This window comes from Ovis canadensis, chromosome 9 (genome assembly GCF_042477335.2).
Source record: "Ovis canadensis isolate MfBH-ARS-UI-01 breed Bighorn chromosome 9, ARS-UI_OviCan_v2, whole genome shotgun sequence".
Lineage (NCBI taxonomy): Eukaryota > Metazoa > Chordata > Mammalia > Artiodactyla > Bovidae > Ovis > Ovis canadensis.
The window spans coordinates 45,271,622-45,284,462 of NC_091253.1; positions in this window are offsets into that span (position 1 = coordinate 45,271,622).

Sequence of the window (12,841 nt, forward strand, 5' to 3'; positions counted from 1 at the left end):
GGCTGAGTAATATTCCATTGCATATATGTACCACATCTTCTTTGTCCATTTCTCCACTGATGGACATTTAAATAGCTCTGCCATAAATACTGGGTGACTTGCTTTAAAGACAGGAGGCTCAAAATAAATAAAGACAGGAGGCTCAGAGAGATTTGCCCAACCTCACACACATAAATGGGCCAATATTTGAAATTAGACTATTAAACATCATATTTCATACATGACATTTTTTCTGTCATTGGCTCCTTTCCCCCGAGTTTGTAATGAGCTATTTATTGCAATTGGAACCCACAGGAACTGAGCTGCTTCTTACACAGTCTTGGTGCAGGAATTATGGATGGAGGGATGGAAGCAGCCTCCCATTCTTCCTCCATTGCAGGTGCTGGCAGAGCCCACCTTGACCGGAGTAACTCACCTTGGGGATCACAGAAACTGGTCCTCCGTGTCCGTCAACCCTGCTTCCTCTGCTCCTCCACCTCCCACCTCTCCTGACAGTTCAGCTCTTCCTCAGATTTTCTCACTTATCCTCATCTCTCTTCACCCAGCCCTTTTGATAAAATTAGCCAGATCTGACTCCTGCTGTGGGCACTCAAGAGAACCTGCATCTTTGGAATTCTTATAACATTCATGGCATCATGTGTGACACCAGCTGGTTTAATCCTCATGGCAAATCATTCCCTGATTTATAAATTACCCTCCCGAGGCATCAAATGGTGACTCTCTCAAAACCATGTAATGAGTGAGTGGTAGCACGTATTCAAATCAATCATTCTTTATCCAAAATTCTGAAATGCAAGCAGCTCGAAAAACTCCCGACAAAACCTGGTTGCAGTTGATGTGTGCTTTCTTACAGTTGTTGCATTACTCAAAGTAAAATTCAAGTGGATGTGACCAAAAACCCATGCTCTGCCCCACTTGAAAGGGCTTTGAGGCTTCATTGTTTGTGATGGGCCCATTGACTGAGCCCAACGGCCAAACATCTTTTCATGAACATCAGTAGCTTCCAGGGACTGGGGGTGGCTGGGGCAATACAGTCTCTCTTACAAAACTTGCAAACCTTGGGCTAAGTCCTGTCAAATGCATAAACATTCAACAAGTAAATTTAAAAAGTCATTCTTTCTGATCTTTTAGGCCAAAAGAAGTCCTTAAGTCCTTCCTCTCTCTCCTGAAGGTATATGTGTTCAGTTACTCCGTCGTGTCCAACTCTTTGTGACCCCATGAACTGTAGCCTGCCAGGTTCCTCTGTCCATGAGATTTCCCAGGCAAGAATAGTGGCATGGGTTGCCATTTCCTCCTTCAGGGGATCTTCCCTACCCAGAAATTGAATCTGTATCTCTTGCATCTCCTGCACTGGCAGAAGGATTCTTTAGCACTGGATATTGGAGCAGCTAAAATCTATAAACATGTCCCTGTGGAATCATTTTGAATGAAAGTGGTGTTCACTTATTGTCAGCTTGAATGTGACTATGAGGAAAAGAGTCCATTTTCTCCCAGTGGTTTTATATTCCCTATATGGATGGTTTCTTTTCCAGTGGAAGACTTTATAGTTCTTTATATTATAGACTATGGACAAATGAGGGAAATACTGACTAAATGTCTAGCGCCACCTATTGGTAGTCAAGTATACATAGACTTGGTGAATGACATTTCTGTTAAAAGGTAGAGGTGATTTTGACTCCTTTTTTCCCCAATGTGTATGTCCATATGCAAACTTGATGATACTCAATATATTTAAACATTGATGATAATAATAATCATTGAATATTTTAAAGTTATGGTTTGAATGATTCAGTTTCACAATTCCTTTAAAGCATCATATGAAGTGATGGTCTACTTTTAAATAGTAAAACAAAAAAGTAGGATTCTGAAATATAAGGAAGGAGCAATCACATGATAATTTTACATTAAAAAATACTTGTCTTGAAATACAGATCCTGGGAGGGGTCTTCATGTTTGGGAACTCATGTACACCCGTGGTGGATTCGTGTCGATGTATGGCAAAACCAATACAGTACTGTAAACTAAAATAAAATAAAAAAAAAAAGAAAAGAAAGAAATACAGATCCTTACCCACAACACAAAGCATCTTGATTATACTATTATTCTATTTCTTTTAAACCAGTCTTTGCCTTTCCCCCCACCCCCGACATTTAAGTATTTGAAATAACAGTCATTTAAATTCAATTACTCATCTGTGCTAAGAATAAATGGGCCACAAATAGTGCCAAGACAACAGGATTTCCACATACAAAAGAATAAATGAAATTGGAATACTTCACACCATAAACAACAATAATGAACTCAAAATGGATTGAACACTTAAAAAAATGTGGTCTATACACACAATAAAATATTATTCAACCTAAAAAAGGGAGGAAATTCTAACAGATGCTACAACACACATAGACTTTGAGAACATTATGCAAAGTGATATAAGCAAGTCACAAAAGACAACTATTTTTAGGAGGTAGTCAAATTCATAGAACAGAAAGTAGAATGAGGGTGATCAGAGACTTAAGGGGATTTGGCTGTTGTTTGATTGCTATAGAATTTAGGCTTTGAAAGATGAGAAGAATTCTGGATATTAGTTGCACGATTCTTACACTATTGAATTGTACACTTAAACAACAGTTTTTAAATTATGCTATCTGTTTTTCATCAATTAAAAAATAAGTGAAATTCTAAGAAATGAATCAAACATAAATTAAGGGCTAAAATTATAAAATTCATAAAATATAGGCATAAATGTTCATGATCTTGGATTAGGAAATAGTTTCTTAGATACAACACGAAAAAACACAAGAAACTGATAGATAGACAAAAATGGACTTCATCAAAATCAACAAATTTTGTGCTTCTAAGGACTCTACCAATAGTGAAATGACAAGCTGGGAGAAACATTTGCAAATCATACCTCTGATAAGGAACTGATGGTGGTGGTGGTGGTGGTTTAGTTGCTAAGCTGTGTCTGACTCTTGCGATCTCATGGACTATAGCCAGGCTTCTCTGTCCATGAGGTTTCCCAGATAAGAATACTGGAGTGGGTTAACATTTCCTTCTCCAAATCCTTCTGGAGAAGTGAAGTGAAAGTCATTCAGTCATGTCCGACTCTTTTCGAGTCCATGGAATTCTCTAGGCCAGAATACTAGAGTGGGTAGTCTTTCCCTTCTCCAGGGAAGGAACTGGTATCTGAATATAAAAAGAATTCTTACAACTCAACAATAACAAGACTGTCAACTTCAAAATGAGCTTAAGAGTCTGATTAGGACTCTTACTCCAAGGAAGATACATGACTCACCAATAAGCACATGAAAAGATGCTCAATATCATTAGTCATTAGGGAAATTCAAGAGAGACCACACGGAGAGACTGGTTCATACCCATTAGGATGGCCATAATAAAAAAGACTGATAATATCAAGAACTGGTAAAGAGGTGGAGAAACTAGAAACCTCACACATTGCTGGTAGGATTTTTAAGATGGTTTTTGGAAAACAGTGCAGTAGTTCTTCAGATGGTTAAACATAATGTTGCTGTGTGGTCTAGCAGTTCCGCCCCAAGAGAACTGAAAACATGAATCTGCACAGAAACTTGTGTACAAATGTTGAGAGTAGCATTATTCGTAACAGCTCCAAAGTAGAAACAACCCAAATGTCTATCAATGGATAGATGAAATGCAGCGTATCCGGTCGATGGAATATTATTCAGCCAGAGAGAGGGATGAGATCCTGACACCTGCCTGACACCCACAGGGATGAGCCTGGAGAGCATCCAGGCACGGAAGTGAAGCCAGTCACAAAAGACCACACAGGCTGTTATTCCATGTCTGTGAAATGTCCAAAATAGGCAAAACTACAGAGACAGAAAGTCCATTATCAATTTCCTGGGGTCCTTGAGGTTGTAGGCGGTGAGGAGGAGGAGTGACTGCAAAAAGTTTCTTTTCAGGGTGATGAACCTTTTAAAATTGTAGTTAAGGTTGCAGATATGAGTGAATATAGAGCCACTGAATCAAACACTTTTAAAGGGTGAATTACAGGATACATGAAACTTACCTCGAAAAGAGTTGCTATTTAAAAAAGAGAGAGTGGATGGGTCAATACTGGATTCTGCATTACTAAACATTGATTAAACTAGCTTAGAATGAGTAAGACTAGAAAGAGCAATTCTGAACATCTCTTAATGGTATTAAGGCATATAAAACAAACAGTTCAGATTTAAGGAATGTGAGGCTTTTCAGTGATTCATAGTTTGAACTTTATTTTGTTATAGGAAATAATTCACACTAAAATTGAAAATAGGGACATTGTTCTTATCATTCTTTATCTCCCAGACTGTTCTTCACAACTAGCAATGGGAATGTGAAGCTTAAATCTAGAAATTGTCCCCCAGCTAAGACTAAAGCCCCTCTTCCTGGGATTGTCTTTTATATATGTTAAATTCCTAAATGCACAAGCTGTTATTTCCATTCAGAATGTTAAAAATACCCCTAGGTAAATTCGTTTAAAAAGTTCTGATTTTCACAGCCTTAGAAGCTTAAAGAATCCTGAGGGCAAGTCTTCCCAAGCTTCTTAAGAGCCATCTGGGTGAGAATTTCCTCAACTGCTTGGTAAAAATGCAGATTCATGAGTTACTTCCAACCTTCCACATCCCCAGGTGATTTTTATGCAGACTAGAATATGTAGATTTAGTAATACTCTACTCCCCTAATGCATCAGAGATCTGGGACTTTTGAAATCTTGTTACCATTTGGAGAAGTGTGGAATCCTAGAGTCATCTGGTGCAACCCTCTCACTATGTGGAAGAAGACACTTGATGGTTAACCCCAAACCACACTGCTAGATAGATAGGGGTACGACAGAGACCAGGCAGACTGTGTTCTGACGTCAGAGCAATGCCCTGGATCGCCTGGGACGGAACTAAACTGCCTGGGCGCCAAGGAAGTCCATGCTCTGTCCATCCACTACTAGGGACCCTGAATCTTAGTTCTAAACATACCTAGGGAACTCCAGAGCAAAGATGATGGAAATGGCATGAGAAAAAGGGAAGGATCCTCTGCAGAGACAATATTTTTAAATTTTCTCTACCACAGCTTTTTTTTTAAAGCTTTCTCTCTCTCTCCCTCTTTTAGTTTTTTAAAAACTTTTTGATGTGGACCATTTTTAAAGTCTATTTCTTACAACACTGCTTTGTTTTATGTTTTGGTTTTTTGACCATGAGGCATGTGGAGTCTCAGCTCCCTGACCAGGGATTGAACCTGCACCCCCTGAATTGCAAGGCAAAGTCTTAACCACTGAACTGCCAGGGAAGCCCCTCTATCACAGCTTTTTTACATTCAAACAGCTTAATATTTAGTTTTTATAAAGCATTTCATGCTGTCTCTTAAATATTGTGTGTGTATGTAAGTGAGAAACTCTGGGAGATAGTGAAGGACAGGGAAGCCTGGCATGCCGCAGTCCATGTGGTTGCAAAGAGTTGGACATGACTGAGTGACGGAACAAGTAAGAAAGCTTACTTCTGTGTTGCTGGAGTTGACTATTTCCCCTTTTCTAGTTGCATGCTAGCGGCTCCCTATGTAGAATTTTCTACAAGTTGAAGTTCTTCAACAAAACATTTTCCCAAGATGGCTCTCTCTCTCTCTCCCCCGCTCCTCCTTCTTTCCTTCCTTCTTCTGCCCTGGAAATTGGCCAGCAAGATTATTTATGGCTCCTGGTTCACATCACACCTTAATAATAAACAGGAGCAGTTTCTCTTTGTTTTCCAATTTCAACAGCACGGTAGTTAAAAATTGGCTCCCATCAGAAAACTCTTTCTCCAGGTCTAATGTGCTGTGCTGTGTGTATACATGATTAACCAGTACAATACGTACAGCAAAGAAACCAGGTGAGAGATTTATTGATTCTGGCTGAAACAAATTGAAAGGTAACCTTGAACACTGTGTGAGTCCATAATGAGTTCTGCAAACCAGCCTGGGAGCCACTGTGGCCCATCCATTGAGTTGAGGCAAAGAAACTGTGTTTGATCTTAACTTAAAGTGATCAGAGTGTAAAAAGTAGGTCAAAATGATGACCAAAAGTCAAAGATTTTTTTTTGACTAAGAGAAATGCATTTATTTTAAATGGGATTAATGAATTTGGTAAAAGATGGTATTTTGTTAGCTATTTTGAAGGTCCTTCTACCAACAAATATTCCCAATTGATCAGTGGGATGAATGACTGTCCCCAAACTCAGAGCCGATTCCAGGTAACTTTCAATGACTTGGCCCTTCTAGAAAATGTCCCTCCCTCTGATGAGTCAAAATTCAAACTGGGACTGTAAACTAGAATACAGAATTATTTAGTGCCATTCACATTATAGAACAAAATTCTGTTCTACTGACGATCATCCCATTAGGTTAAATGTTACCTGACTCTATTCAGAGGCTACATCTTCTGAAATTAAGTATAAACTTTTAAAAATCTGAATAATCAGAACAGTATAGAGAGCTATAATTATTAAACTTTCCTCCACCAATTAACTTTCTGAAATCAGAAATGAAATGACTGTGTGTCTGTATAAGCATGTGGTAGCAGATTTCTAACTCAATTTTCAAACTTAGATTTTTCACTGTTGATTTTTTTTTGTTGGTTTGTTTGTTCTGTTTAAGAACCATAGGAAGACTATGCCTTTCCATGATCTTAAGTTTTATTCATAATGCTTTTCTGTTTATGGTAGGAATTAATAAGTTGTATAGAAAATAAAGAATTACATTTTTATGAGAAGAGAGAAAACTAGTTTGAAATGGGTAAAGGTAAAACGCCCACTTGGTTATTGAGAAATCTTGATTCTTTTTAAGGCTGCAACCCCTCTTTTCTTCCTGGCCAAAAATAGTAGTGACTAAGTTCCCCAAAGTGTGCCATAAATAAAATAATCAAAAGTGAGTTAAAGTTTTCATTGTGATTACAATATACTACTTGTTTGGATAGGAAAAAAACCCACAGATTTAAAAACTGAATAGTAAGTTCTTGGTTTGTTTACCAATAGAAGAACTCTTGCTTTCTCTTCTAACAAAAACAGATAGCTTACCGCAATGAATAGTAGAAAAATATTTCTCTGAGGACAAATAAGATGTTTGGAAAGCAGCTGGTAAAGACTCTTGGTATGGAAGAAGGATGCCTACCTTCCCCACACCTGGGACGTCCCACCTCACAATGAAACCGCAGTGTTCTTGCACCCAAGAGGAACCTTCTAGAAATTGCCATATTAGGGCATGTTGCCAAGGACACTCAGGCTTAAATCTGAAAACTCCAGTTATAAAGAGCTTGATTTGTAGAGAAATAATTATTCTTTTTTTTCATTTTGAGTCCTCAGGCATTTAAAGAAATGCTTTCAGCCAGAATATGGTCATGAATCTTTTAAATCCATTTGTAAAATTATTTTGCTTCTTATGTAAAAAGTTGAAATATTGACTAGATAAAAATTTCTTCCTACACAAATGTTTTTCAAGCTCATTTAGCCCTGACCTTACTAAACATTAAGCACAATTTTTCTGAAATATTTCTTCAAGTCCCAAAATGAACAAGTGAGATTGAGAAAAATCACTAAGCAGCATGTATTAGGGAAGTGAAAGAAGGTTGTATGTTAAAATTATCTTCCCATTCCTACAATTACAAATGTCATTTTAAAATCTTAATTTTATGTTGGAGGATAGTTGGTTTACAATGTTGTGTTAGGTGACTCAGTTATACATATACATATATCCATTCTTTTCCAGATTCTTTTCCCATGTAGGTTTTTACAGAGTATTGAGTAGAGTTCCCTGTGCTATACAGAAGGTCCTTGTTGATTATTTTATATGTAGAGTAGTCTGACATTGACAGACTGATTAACTGAAGGCAAACTTATCTTTTTTCTCTTTTAAATATTCATCAGTATTCCTACCACAAAACTTAATTGTCACTTAATCTTAGTAAGACTGAGAGAGAGAAGGTGAAAATTCACTTTATCCATTCCAGGCAGGAAGCTGGGAGGAGGGTAGACATTTAGGATTCTGAATGAGATTTGCAGGATGCTTTAAGAAAGCTCCAAAGTAACTATGAATTCAAGTCTAAAGTAAGACATAAAATAGTAGATAAAGTTTAAAAGCAAACTTGTCAGATGATAATATCATCCTATGACTAATCACAAATCAATTAGTTTATGTGCTAGAGTCTTTTTCTATTAACTACCCTGGAAGAGACGGTAATCTACTTAGTGCCAAGTGAAAATGTGCCTGGTAGGGGAGGGGAGCGGGGGGAATTCTGTATCAATTGATGTCATCTAACGTGATGCATTGTCCAACCAGTGTTCAATTTCAAATAAAACATTTAATATTGGATCTTCTCCAGATAGTCTCTAATTTATAATTTTTCAAATAAGAGTTTCACGAAAATATAATATTCTAAAATTTGCCCATTTAAAGTGTATAATCCAGTGGGTTTTAGTAAATTCAGTTGTGCAGTGATCACCACAATCAAGTTCATAATATTTTCATCACCCCCCAAAGAAACCCCGAGCCTTTTAGTTATCACTCCTTGCCTCCGGCTCCCTTCAGCCCTCTACCCCGAGCACCCCGAAGCAACTGATAATCTCTTTTCTGTCTGCGGATTTGCTTATTCCGGGTATGTCATATAAATGGAATCACCTAGCATGTGATCTCTTGTGACTGGTTTCTTCTCTCAGTGTAATGTATTTTCAAGGTTTAATGTCTAATCAAAAAGCCAACTTTCATTTGGGAAGAATGTCAAACTAAGAGAAGAGTTACTAAAGATAAAAACTGTACACAAAAGGGGGAAGGTGGTGGGGGAGAAATGGATTGGGAGTTTAGGGTTACCAGATGCAAACTATTATGTATGGAAAGGATAAACAACAAGGTACTAGTGTATAGCACAGGGAACTATATTCAATATACTGTGATAAACTGTAGTGAAAAAGAATACGAAAAAGAACATTATGTGAAACTGAATCACTTTGCTGTAGAGTATAAATTAGCATAACATTGTATATCAACTATACTTCAATAAAATATTTTTTAAAAATTTGTACAAACTGCATATATCATTTTTCTAAGATATATTGCTAATCAGATGTCTAAAGGCTTTCAATGTCTTTGTTACTGCGGCAAAAAAATGTTTAAAATTATATTTATTTAATGAATGCTTATAAGGAACTTGGATTGCCTTTTTGAACCTTCTTAAAATGACTTAAAACCCAAGGGCTAACTCAGTGGTAGACGCATATTTAAAACAGGCCAACTGATTTTTTTATGTGCCCAGCAGTACATGAGATTGTAAGACTCTAGAAACTGAAATGAACTGAAAAGAATACACAAAAAACAGGATTTCAGGAGGCCAAGAAGATACCAAGTTCTTTCCCATCTTTCTTATTAAATCAGACTCATAATCAATAAGCATTTATTAAGTACCTTACCTTGTGTCCAAAAGTGATAGAAAGTGATATACAGAGAAATAGGACAAGTAGTCAATTGTAACAAAAATAACCAACTGCAATATATTATAGCCTAAACTCTGTAAGCAAAACAATGAAAAATAGCTATAATTAATGTGCATAAATAAGGCACAAACCATTCTTTCTGGGAGGAAGCCACTCCAAAAATCTCAGAAGGGGTTATACCTCCAGAAAGCTTTGAGAGGTTTTTTTCCTATTAGTCAAACGTCTTAAAGATGTTCTAGGTTATGTCTTTTTTATGGAAAAAGTGATAAAATTAAGAGGTTTCTTTCCTCTGAAATGTTATTTTTTTATGAATAATCAGGGAGCTAGGACCCAAAGGAAGCTTTTTTAGTTTGTGTTTTAGAAAAAATAGTACTTGGGTACCCTAAATTTAAACTGGCATACATTATAACTTTCTTCTATGTTGCAACAATTTTAGTGCACATCATTAACAATTTACTACTTCTAATATGTTAAAGCAGTGTTTTCCAGCCCTGGAAATGGCCCCACTAGGATGCTTGTAATACAAATCTGTGACTCTCTCCAGGTGGAACAGAATCTCTGTTGGCAAAAGTCTGGGAAACTTTGGAGCATGTTCCCCCAGGAGTTCATGATGATAAGCTAAATTTAGAATTCTGTTACCATATTTGTTATCAAAGCTTAGTTTATGGACATAGAAAGTGTCACTGCAAAAATACTGAATGAAAAGCATGTTGCCCTCAATCTTCAAGACAGGCTGAAGTGCTATATTAATCTAAGGGGACTGGAAACCTTTAGGCAGTGGAAGAATCATCAGTGGCTAATAGGAAGATGGTAGAATGGTGTTTTTGCCTGTGTGAAGCCATGTTAGCATAGTGGAATTGTAGAAAAAGCATAAATTGTGGAATCAAGTGATCCAGTCCTTCCTAGATTTGTGACTCTGGGTGAGTCAATTCATCTCTCTGAATGTCATCATCTTTCAGTAAAAAATTTAAAAAAAATAAAAAGAAGTTTATAATAGCCAGGACACAGAAGCAACGTACATGTCCATCAGTGGAGGAATGGATAAAGAAGGTAATGGTACATATATATGATGGAATATTACTCAGCCATAAAAAAGAATGACAACATGGTTGGGCACAGAGATTGTTATACTGAATGAAGAAGTCAGAGAAAGATAAATATTATATGATATCACTTCTATGTGGAATCTAAAAAAAATGGTACAAGTGAACCTATTTACAAAACAGAAAAACACAATAGTAAAGAAACTTACAGTTACTGAGGGGGAAAGGAAGGGGAGGGATAAATTGGGAGATTGGGATTGACATATACACACTATTATATATAAAATAGATAACTAATAAGGACCTACTGTATAGAACAGGGAACTCTACTCAATACTCTGTAATGACCTTATGGGAAAGGAATCTAAAAAAGAGTGAATATGTGTATATGTATAACTGATTCATTTTACTATACACCTGAAATTAACACAATATTGTAAATGAACTATACTCCAATAAAAATTAATTTAAAAAAGAAAGAAGAACGTCTAACTAGTAGTGTTATTTTAAAGATTAAATTGAGGTATGTATATAAAATACTTTTGAAGTAATATATAAACATTAATTATATTTTGTAAAACAGTGAATCACTTTTCCATATTCATATCCTTTAAGAAACAATATCAACTATTTTTTAAAGGAACCAACATACCACTGTAAATTTATTATGCAAATCCATTATATCTGAAAATAAATCTACCAAAGAAAAAATTTTTCTTTTTGGTGTACTACTCCAGGTTGTGGCAGTTTTTATATTGTCACAATTTTAGGTCTTCTCCCTACAGAAAGTTCTTGCTCTAAAAGACTTGAAGATATTTGCAAATGCCCGGTTTAGAGAATACCTACAGATATATGAAATAGTAAAGTAAGAGAGTTTGAAGATCATTTGAATTCAAGAAAGCTATTTGTGAAAATATTTAAAACTGAGGGAATATGACTAGACAGTTTGAGTACCTTTGAGAGTCCAGTTAATTGTAATTTAGAATGGAAAAGAATCTTAGAAACAGTGTCTGCCTGGATAACACAAATTCACATCAATTAACGATTTAAAACCCTCTCTCTGAACAAAGGCCTTAGTATGGTGATAATATACAAATGGTAGCAAACAAGTCAATATTTTATTATATGTAAATAAGTTCTACAGATGGAAACTTGCAGTCACAGCCCTTTGTTGATGGTGATGGGGACAAAAGGAAGATGGAAAAGGAAGGGATTTGTGGCAGCCAGAATTTCAAGGGAACTCATCAAGTTAGAAGGTGGAATGAGTTGGGGGATGGGATGAGCAGAACTTGGCCAAAAAGACTGATCCCATTAAAAGACAAAGGGTCCCCACAAGTCAGGGAGTTAGCCCTGGCTACCTAGAGGAGCAGCACACTGTTGCTCCTGTGTTGTCACAGCCACAGACACTTTAGGTGATGGACTGCATTCTCTAGCTTTGGCTTCAGGTTCCAGATCCCCTAGACTGACTATGTGAAACTTCAGTTTTCCCACCGCTAAAACAAACACAAATGTATATATATATATACATATATATACATATACATATATATATACATTTTCCTTTCATACACACTTGTTTTTATTATACATACATAACAAGACATACAATAATTGTATATAATAAATTGTGTGCAATGTAGTGTTTATATTTTATATATATCATTTCTATATTTTATATAAAATAGAAATTATATTGAATCACCAATATTATATCCCATATATTAGATACATGCTGCCTAGGAGTAGTTACAGCTAACAATATAGCTTTAACTATTTGGCAGCAGAAGAAAGAATTCACTTCGGTGACATAGAAGCAGATCACTGAAGGGTTAGTGAACCTGAGTGATCCGTCTGCCCGCTCTCTCCTCTTCGCCCCCACCTCGCTGGCCAGGCGCCCCCTCCCGCCCCAACATGAGCCCCCCAGCAGCGAAGCTGAATGCTTTCAGGGAGCCCCCACCCCTACCCCACTCAGAGCCACTGCCCAGACCCAGCTGTCAAGGTAAACAACCCCAGTGTTTAACAGTGAATAATGTCAATAAACCACTTATTGTTGAGTTGATGCTTATCTGTGACAGAAGTTCTCATCTAATATCACTCATAATATCCATTAGTATATCCTTTTTAAAAATTAAATAAGGAAGTAGGGATCTAAAACTGCAAAGTGAAGAGAGGACTGCAGGTTTAAGGCCAGTCTTCCGTCGAGGGCAAGGGGCTGAGGTCTGACCCACCCGGGTCTGGGCTGGGATTCCGGGATGCGGTTGCGGTGGAAACAGCCCTCGAACCAGAGGGCTGAGGTCTGCGGCGGGATGCGGAAAGCAGCTCGGAGCTTTG